The 9,802-nt window shown below is 33.2% G+C and overlaps 1 long non-coding RNA gene across 1 annotated transcript; it reads left to right on the top strand.

The window, feature by feature from the left end:
- Positions 1 to 6,702: 6,702 nt before the first annotated feature.
- LOC114319480 (uncharacterized) lies at positions 6,703 to 9,393 on the top strand. Its single transcript, XR_003649446.2, has 2 exons — positions 6,703 to 6,774; positions 9,213 to 9,393. It is a non-coding gene; the product is annotated as an uncharacterized LOC114319480 (long non-coding RNA).
- The last annotated feature ends 409 nt before the right edge of the window (positions 9,394 to 9,802 follow it).

Consider the following 9,802-nt stretch of genomic DNA (forward strand, 5'->3'; position numbering starts at 1 on the left):
AATCGGAAATATTCTGCAAAGGATATGTAGCTTTTGGCTTTGGACCTTCCCTTGTAAGACACTATCAGATTTACTAGCTAACCAGTGAACATGATGTCTTGAACTGTTCAGCCGTTTGTGTAAACCAAGACAATAGAACTCACACAGTATATTACCAGACACAGTTTAGCTCTCACTATTGTGTTCATTTGGCCCTGAACAACCTAGTCTTTCATGAGTGCTCTAGAGAATTATAGCCCTTCACAAATCTCATAGAACCGGCCCAGTTTACACTCATATAAGTGATTCTTATGAAGAGTATCCTGCCATACTCCACTAGGTATGCCTAGATATAAGAATCATTAAAAGTATTACTTAACCTAAAACGCCACAGACATCACTATTTCATCATAGAAATGGGTAAGAGTTTGACTCCCCAGTGATCCTTCTAAGTCATACACAACTCGGTTGTCCCTTTGAACCTAGATCTTGGGATCTCCAGTCAACTAGGTTGGGTTGCTGTTGTAGTAACTCTTATTTCATAGGCTTAAGTCCCATTTCCCTCGATGAATTCTCAACTAACTCTCTTGCTAACCATTTGGTTAGTGGATCTGCTATGTTATCTTTAGACTTTACACATTCAATGGAAATAATTTCATTAGAGAGTAGTTGTCTCACGGCGTTATGTCGACGATGAATGTGTCGTGACTTACCGTTATACATATGACTCTGTGCTCTACCAATTGCTGATTGACTATCACAATGTATGCATATAGCAGGCACCGGTTTTGGCCACATTAGAATATCTTCAAAGAAGTGGCGAAGCCATTCTGCTTCTTTCCCAGCTTTGTCTAAAGCTATGAGTTCTGATTCCATAGTAGACCTAGCAATGCAAGTCTGTTTGAAAGATTTCCAAGATATAGCTGCCCCACTAAGAGTAAAGACGTATCCACTAGTGGACTTTGAGTCTCTAGTATTCGATATCCAATTTGTATCACAGCAACCTTCAAGTACTGCTAGATATCTATAATAATTCAGCCCAATGTTGCGAGTGAATCAGAGATATCTTAGAGCTCTTATAATTGCTTTCCAGTGTTCTACTCCTGGATTATTCGTATATTTACTTAATTTACTTACTGCATAAGCTATATCTAGGCGAATGCAGTTCATCAAGTACATTAAGCTTCCAATAATTTAGGCATACTCTAATTAAGAAATACTTTCTTGTACATTCTTAGAAAGAAACAAATTAACATCCACAGGTGTTCTAGCAAGATGATCATTATCTTTGCTGAATTTGTCAAATATTTTCTCAATGTAATGAGATTGTGACAAAGCATATCCTTCTGATGTTTTGGTAATTTTCATACCAAGAATTACATCAGCAATGCCCATGTCCTTCATGTCAAAATGTTTATTCAACATTTTCTTGGTAGTTTTAATTATGTCATTATTACTACCTATGATGAGCATATCATCCACATAAAGACATATAATGATATAACCTTTGTCTGTGTTTTTAATATAAACACGCTTGTCACATTCATTGATTTTAAATCTATTTGACATCATTGCCTTGTCAAATTTCTCATGTTATTGTTTTGGCGCTTGTTTTAAACCATATAATGATTTAACCAATTTACACACTTTCTTTCTTTTCTTGGAATAGAAAAACTTTTTGGTTGTTCTATGTAAATTTCTTCATCTAACTCATTATTTAAGAAAGCTGTTTTCACATCCATTTGATGAATTTCTAGATTATACAAAGATGCAATAGCAATTAGCATCCTAAAGGATGTTATTCTAGTAACCGGTGAGTATGTGTCAAAGTAATCAAGACCTTCTTTTTGTCTATACCCTTTGACCACAAGTCTTGCCTTGTATTTGTCAATTGATCCATCCGCTTTCATTTTTCTCTTGAAAATCCACTTGTACCCAAGAGGTTTACAACCTGATGGTAAATCCACCAATTCCTAAGTGTGATTTTGCAAGATGGATTCAACTTCATTATTGACAGCTTCTTTCCATAAAGGATCCTCAAGACTGGATATAGGCTCTTTAAAAGTTAGAGGTTCATTTTCTAACAAAAATGTTAGAAAATCTAGACCAAAAGATTTTGAGGTTCTAGCACGTTTACTATGCCTAGGTTCCTCTTCCTCAATTTGATCTAACTCTTGCTTTTGTTCTTGATCTTGACTAGTAATATCATTAGAAGATCTTTTATTTGGAATTACATGTTTAAAGAATGATGCATTCCGAGATTTGATAATAGTATTTACATGCATTTCGGGATGTTCTGACTTATGAATCAAAAACCGATATGCACTACTATTCTTGGCATGACCAATGAAAATGCAATGAACTATTTTAGGACCTATCTTAGTCTTTTTAGGACTAGGAATAGACACTTTAGCCAAACACCCTGACACTTTTAAGTATTTGTAGGATGGTACTATTCTATGCCACATTTCATAAGGTGTTTGATTTATTTTCTTTTGGGGTACTTTATTAAGTATATAATTAGCAAAAAGTATTGCTCCCCCCCACAAGTTTTGAGGTAAACCAGAATTTATTAACATGTCATTCATCATTTCTTTTAAAGTCCTATTTTTCTTTTCAGCAATTCTATTTTGCTGAGGTGAGTAAGAAGTAGTGGTTTGATAAATTATTCCATGTTCTTTACAAAACTCACCAAAAGGTGATTCATATTCACCACCTCTATCACTTATTAGTTTTTTGTTTTTCTTACCAAGTTGATTTTCAACTTCATTCTTATATTGAATGAAAGTTTTCAAAACTTCATCATTGGTTCGAATTAAATAAACATAACTATATCTAGTATAGTCATCTATAAAAGTGATAAAATACTTTTCCCACCTCTAGTTTGAATTGATTTAAAATCACAAATGTCACTATGAATTAATTCAAGTGGTTTCGTATTTCTTTCGATTGAATGAAAAAGGAGTTTTGGATAATTTTGCCTCAACGCAAATTTCACATTTATGATTTAAATCGATGTCAAATTTAGGTAAACATTCCATATTAATTAATCTACGTAAAGATCTATAATTAACATGTCCTAGTCTACCAAGTCATAAATTTGAAAACTCAAGCAAGTAAGAAGAAAATGTATTTTTATTAATAACTGAGGGTACAACGGTCATTACATTCATTTTGAAAAAGCCATCAGCCATGTAACATTTTCCTACGTACATCCCGTTTTTGGTAAATACAAATTTATTACTCTCAAACACTAGCCTAAACCCATTCTTACTCAACAAAGATCAGGAAACAAGATTTTTGGGAATGTCCGATACATGCAGCACATTATTGAAAGTGAGTTCCTTTCCAAATGTCATCTTCAGAACAATCTTCCCTTGTCCTTCAACTTTGGAAGTTGAGAAGTTGCCCATAAAAAGTTGTTCACCGTTGTCCACTGTAGAATAAGATGTGAACATCTTTTTGTCGGTACAAATGTGGCGAGTAGCACCAATGTCCACCCACCATTCTTTAGAAATTCTAACAAGGTTTGCCTCAGAAACAACTGCAGAAAGATATATGTCATCAACACCATTGGAAATTTTGTCCACTTCGGTTATGTGGGCTTGAGCAGGCTTCTTGCTTGTTCTTCTTTTGCTTTTGCCTTTGCTACATCAATCTTTGGCCCAATATTCCTCTTTGTCACAGATGTAACATTTGCCATTAAACTTGTACTTTTTATTCCCCCCCTTTAGACTTTAGAGCCATATAAGGAACTTTCTCCTGAAAACTTCCGTTTCTTTGCTTTTGGAGCATGTTCCACTACATTTGCCTTAGACTCAATTGGATGCTTACCAGCTCGCTTCTCAGAATTGCGGTTGTCCTCTTCAATCCTCAAACGCACAATCAATTCTTCTAAAGACATTGCTTTGCTCTTGTATTTGAGGTAATTCTTGAATTCCTTCCAATCTTGTGGTAATTTTTCAATTAAGGCAGCAACTTGGAAGGATTCACTGAAAGACATGCCTTCTGCGTGAATGTCATGCAGAATGAGTTAGAGATCTTGAACTTGGCTGATCACTGTTGTAAGGCCCCTGAAATATGTATTTACTTCTCAGACCCTAATGTTGAATTATTTTCTTAAAGCCCCTCGGTTACTTGAATAAATTCGAATCTTGCCGGTTAGCATTAGTATTTTATTTTATTTTATTTTATCGAAACAAGAATTACCCTAGCCGGATTAGGTTCCCTAACCTAATTTAATTCTACATAAATTACATGTATTTAACACCAAGCCCTTACTTCTTTGTTAAATTCAAAATAAACCACAAAAACTAGTACATGTACCCTAATATTATTAGTACCATCAATCTTGTAAGATATATATATATATATATACACCTTGAAGAGTGTGCTCTAGGACCAAAACAAATAAAATAATAACCCATCACACTCCTAGGGAAGAGAGAGGAGCCAATTTTCAAGAATCATGATTATGAAATCCTAGAGAAATACAACCTAGTGACCTACCTAGGATACAAAGTCCAAGAATTAGTTTTATTACAACTAGAGGTGGCCTAAACCAATAGAACACACCTCCTAAGTCCCTTCCATTCCTTTAGAATTCAAGCAAAATCCTAACTTTCCATCCAATTCCAACTAAAGGGCTTTTATGTCCTTTTACACCAAAATTTGCCTATATATATATACCACACCCTCCCTAGCTTGCAAACATACACACAACACACTCACTCACACACACATTTTGGTTAGAGAGAGAGAGGAGAGCAAGGAAGAGAAATCTAGAGGAGAAGAAGGAGGAAGAAAAAAGAGTTTCTTGTGCAAAGTTTGGAAGGTAAGCCACCAACACAACCTTCTCTTCATTTCCTTTTCTAATGCATGTTCTAAAGTTTCTGAATAATGTTCCGGATCTGTTATTATCAAGTTCTTATGCCAAAAAAAGGTAAGGGTTGTGTATTGATTTCATCCCTCTTGTATTTTTCCCATTTTGGCACAAACCATCTTCTTTTTGTACAAATCTCTCAACTTTTCAAGGGCACTCTTTCAAACAAATTTTCTCAGTTAAACATGTGATAGTAGCATATTTTCCTCACAAAAGAAATGAAACCTTCCCATGGTGGAACCCCCTTTTTATAAATTTTCTTGTTTTGGGCATTCTACCTTAAAACCTGTTTTTGCAGTTAACTTTCAAAAATTCCAAAAAAATGTACAAAAATATTCTGAACCTATATTTCATGTCAAAACCTTCCTTTAGAAGTTAGCTTTCAACTAAAATTGGTTTCATCGAAAAACATTGAGCCGTTTGCAAGAAAATCAAGTTTTCGTAACAGTCGACGGATCTGGGCAGATTCTGGACAGATTCTGGGCAGATTCTGGACAGATTCTGGACAGTGCTGAAATACTTTCTAAATAATTTAGAATCTGGAAGAGCAACCCCAATTCCGAAAAATGTTCTATAAACCAGATCGAATCCTCTATAAACCATAGGAAGGCCAAGCCGGTAGAGGGTCTAAAATAGCTCTTTCATTTTAATCTTTATGCGATATTAAATTTGGAAATTTTTGTTAGGTGTGGATATCTTGTACCTTTGAGTTCATGAGAATGTTTGCAGCTTATAATCATATCTTGACTTGATAATATATGTGTTGTGGTTATGCTATTTACCTTTCTTATAAGAATGTTTATAGCTTATAATCATAACTTGACCTGATAATATGTGTTGTGGTTATGTTAATTGCCTTTCCCATCTTAAGAATGCATGCTTATGTGAATTTTATTTTATCGTTTAGTTGGACTAACCTTGACTTAAAACACTTAATTCAACGGGAAACCTAATTGGGTGGGTATTGGGTTTTCAAGCACTTGAGAAATGGAAAGATGAGAATATGTGTCATATGGATTGTTGGGATGCGTTCCCTATTTGAAGTTAAAGTCTTGCGCAAGTGGTTTTCGGAACCCTTGAACGGAGCGGTTGTATTCGGACCCTAGGTAGTTTGGTGTGAGGAGGGATTCGGGCAAGGCCCTATTTCACCGTCTCTTTTGAGGCCCTGCGGTTGGCGCTGACAAAAGTAACTTATACTGACGAAAACTAGTGAAGAAAATAAACTTTGTCATTAAATAAGAATAATCCGTGAGGAATTATAAATTTTGTCACATATAATAAAAAAATAAAAATAATAGGTGACGAAATTTATTTTCGTCAAGAAATACTTCGTTTTAGGTGAGGAAAAATTAAGTTTTGTCACCGAAGATTTTCGCACTAATTTTTTTGGGTGGCGCCAAAATTTTCTAACTTTTGGTGAGAAAATAATTTTGTCACCAATTATAAAATTATTAATGAGGAATATATTTTCATCACTAATGATTTTTAATATTTTGATGCCATTAGGTGAGGAATATATTTTCGTCATCAATAATTTTTAATATTTTTAGACTTTTTGGTTGGGAAATAATTTTTTCACCAATAATAAAATTATTAATGAGAAATATATTTTCGTCACTAATCATTTTTGATATTTTAAGACTTTTAGTAAGGAAATAATTTTGTCACCAAATTTAAAAGGATAATTTTGAGATATTGAGTGGTAATGCAAAAAATATAAGCTACTAGTTTTCCAAAAAATTGCCTCAAATGACACCGTTTTGATATTTCATTTTTCCCTTTTACTTTTTTCCGTCTCTCCCATTTGTTGAGAAAGTCCTACCCCGTCAAGAGAGAGAGGCGAATAGAGAGGAGAGCACGACGAACTCGAATGTAGATGGCGACTCTGGCAGCTGCGGCGAGGTGAGGTGGTGGTGAGGTCCTTTCCATCTTCATTCGTTCTTATACATGTATATATGATTTCTTGAGGTTGACTTTGTTGATTTCTTAAATGGATTTGATTTAAGTGGTTTAATTTTTGGGGTTTTATGGGTTTGATGTCATAAATGGGTTTGATTTGAGTGGTTTGATTCCTTTCCCCCTCTTTTCCTTTCTCTCTTATCAATTTCCAAGACTTAATCAGTTTCAAAGAACAGAGCAGAGCCCTAATCCATTGAGATTGTGCATGTATTTGCATGTATATCTTGGCATTGATTGTGTATGTATTTGCATGTATTCTGGTTATTTGAATTGAAATTTGATACTATGATTGCAATAGTAAAGAGGAAAAATGCTACAGCTCCTTGATGCTATGTATCTCTTCTCACAGATTAGTTACACCTCCTTGTTCTGTATTAAACACACAGAATTCTTACCAAAAAAAGGGGAAATTTTATTTGACAATCAGAATCTTTAGTTGAATTGAAGCACCAGCTGGATCTTGTTTAATGAAGTTTTTGTTAGTTAAAGTATAAAACATGGAGTAAAATACATGCACAAGATCAATTGTGTAACAGGGCACTAATTGGGAAGTGGTGGTCTCTGTTTCTGTATCGAATGTGAAATGCATGAAATAATACTCCCTCCGTCCCATAATATTAGTCCCTTATTCCATTTTTCATTGTCCCAAAATATTAGTCCCTCTTCAAAAATCAAGTACAAAAATAATATAAATTTTTCATTTTGCCCTTCTTTTAAATTCATAAATAATATAAAAAGTACAATTATGACATTGATATTCTCAAAAAAGTGTACTATCAAAGGGTTATTTTGGAAAACTAACTTTTTAAAAGTACAATAATTGTACTACCAAAAAAAGTTGGATTCCCCAAAAGGGACCATTATTTTGGGACGGAGGGAGTATCTAGTAGACTCACATAAATATCTTCGTGTTCATTAGTATATTTTGTCAACCCCCTCTCCAATACTTGTGAAGGTTTTCATTATATTCCATGTAACCAAAGTCAAATTCATTTTAGAGCAAATCATAGCATTCAACTTTAGCATCTCATTTCTAAATTATGGAGCAATTAAGACAGTTAAATACTCATACAAAGATTATGCTTAGGAGATTTCTTTTGCAAGGGAGCACTTCAGTGGCACTTAATAAAGAAGATAAAAAAGCATCTTCTTTTGTTTTCTAAGCTGGCTTGAGCCATTTCGAAGAACAAAACAACAATTTTTTGTTTATTAAATCAGATTTGATTCTTGTTGTTTGTCTAGACACTATTTTATTTAACTTTTTGTTCTTTTTCTTTTTCTTCTTTGGGGTTGTGGGTGAGAATGTTTGATGAGAAAAAATATAGTTTTGCGTTGACCCGTTAGAATCCTCTGTTTGTTTGTTACTCTAATTCTTGTATTAGGGTTGTTGGGTTTTGATAAGATCATTTTTTTGCTAATATTTGACTGGATTAAGTTCATCAATTTCTAGTTTCGGATGGAATTTAGGGCATTTGTTGATGCTTTGATATTATCTTTCTCAAGTTCATATATTGCCAATAAGGTGTCAATTAAAGATATAGAATTCAATCACTTGTTAAGGAATAATAGCAGTTATTTGCATCCTTGCTATCCCTTATAGCTGTTAATTAGGTAATGTGTCAAAGTAATGGAGTGACAGCTTCTTGTAAGTTCCATCTCCAGCCATTTTCAGTTTGTGTCCTTGTTTCTGCTTAACTACATGTACATTTCATGTTTAACAGTCCTTAAAATTTGTGTTTTGGTAGTTTATTATATCTGTGTGTCTTACCCTTCTAATTTTTTTTATTTTTTAAGTTGATTCTACTATCATCATTCTTATTTAACTTGCTAGTTGAAGAAAAAAAAAAATCAAACAATCTCAAATGGGGGCCAATTGCCAGAGTGGCCAACTGCCAGATAATTTTATTTTATGATTCAATGAATTTGGCCTTTATGGGACGATGACTTTTTCCACTATGTTTGCAGGGATAGCCCTATTTAGTTGAGGTTTTGGTTATTGTGTGTGTACAACCTATGTTTAAAGATTAGAAGCTCTTCTAAGTCAGTTCAGAAACCTATGTCTCTGCCTTTTCTTTCCTTTCTCTCCTATTACTAGTAGATTAGAAACTTTCCAATTTTCAAGTTCATTGAACCATTTTATATGACAATAAAAGTCATCATATTGCTTAATTGTTTATAATATTGGCAGGTTCATAGGTGTTCATATAACTTATTGGAACTTGCCCTCCCAATTAGATTAGCTGTTGTTTTGTGATTTACGATAGATGAAAGTCAAATTTAAAAAAAAAATGCATTTCTGCTAAATTCGTTTATAAAATAAAATTATTTATATATGAGTTTAGATGTAATTGATAATATATTAATGGTTTTATTTTTTTATTCTTTTTTGCAGATTGATTTTTGATGACATTTGGAAGCATACTTGCAAATCAATATCAAGTGTTGAATTTTTTTCTTTTCTTTTTTGTGGACTGATACTAGTTCTACTTGTAAATCAAGATCAAGTGTTGATTTTTTTTGTGGACTGATATATAGTTAATTTTGGGATTAGTTGTGATGGTTTTTTTGTTATACTTAATGGATTATTATTAAATTTGTTTGATGGATATATTTTGGTTTTAGAATATAAATTGTTTAGTGAATTATTTTGTTGAGTGGTGTATAGTAGCTTGTGGATTTTTTAGTACATTTTGTAGGTTATCGAGATATGGGTAGGGATATTTGTGAAATAAAAATTTAAATTGAAATGTAAATATTTTTTTGTTGCAAAATTTATCGCTGTATGATTTTGTAGTTTGGTGACTAAAAATTTTGTCATGTATACATCTTATTGTCACGAAATATATTTCGTCACCAATGATCAACAGATGTGACAAATTTTTTCGTCAACCAAAGTTATATATACGGTACTGAGTAATTATTTGGTGATGAAAACGAGGATTTTTTGTGAGAAAATGTTACCTAGTTGGTGACAAACGTTTT

The sequence above is a fragment of the Camellia sinensis genome, chromosome 7 (assembly GCF_055761805.1).
Source record: "Camellia sinensis isolate YWXY chromosome 7, ASM5576180v1, whole genome shotgun sequence".
NCBI lineage: Eukaryota > Viridiplantae > Streptophyta > Magnoliopsida > Ericales > Theaceae > Camellia > Camellia sinensis.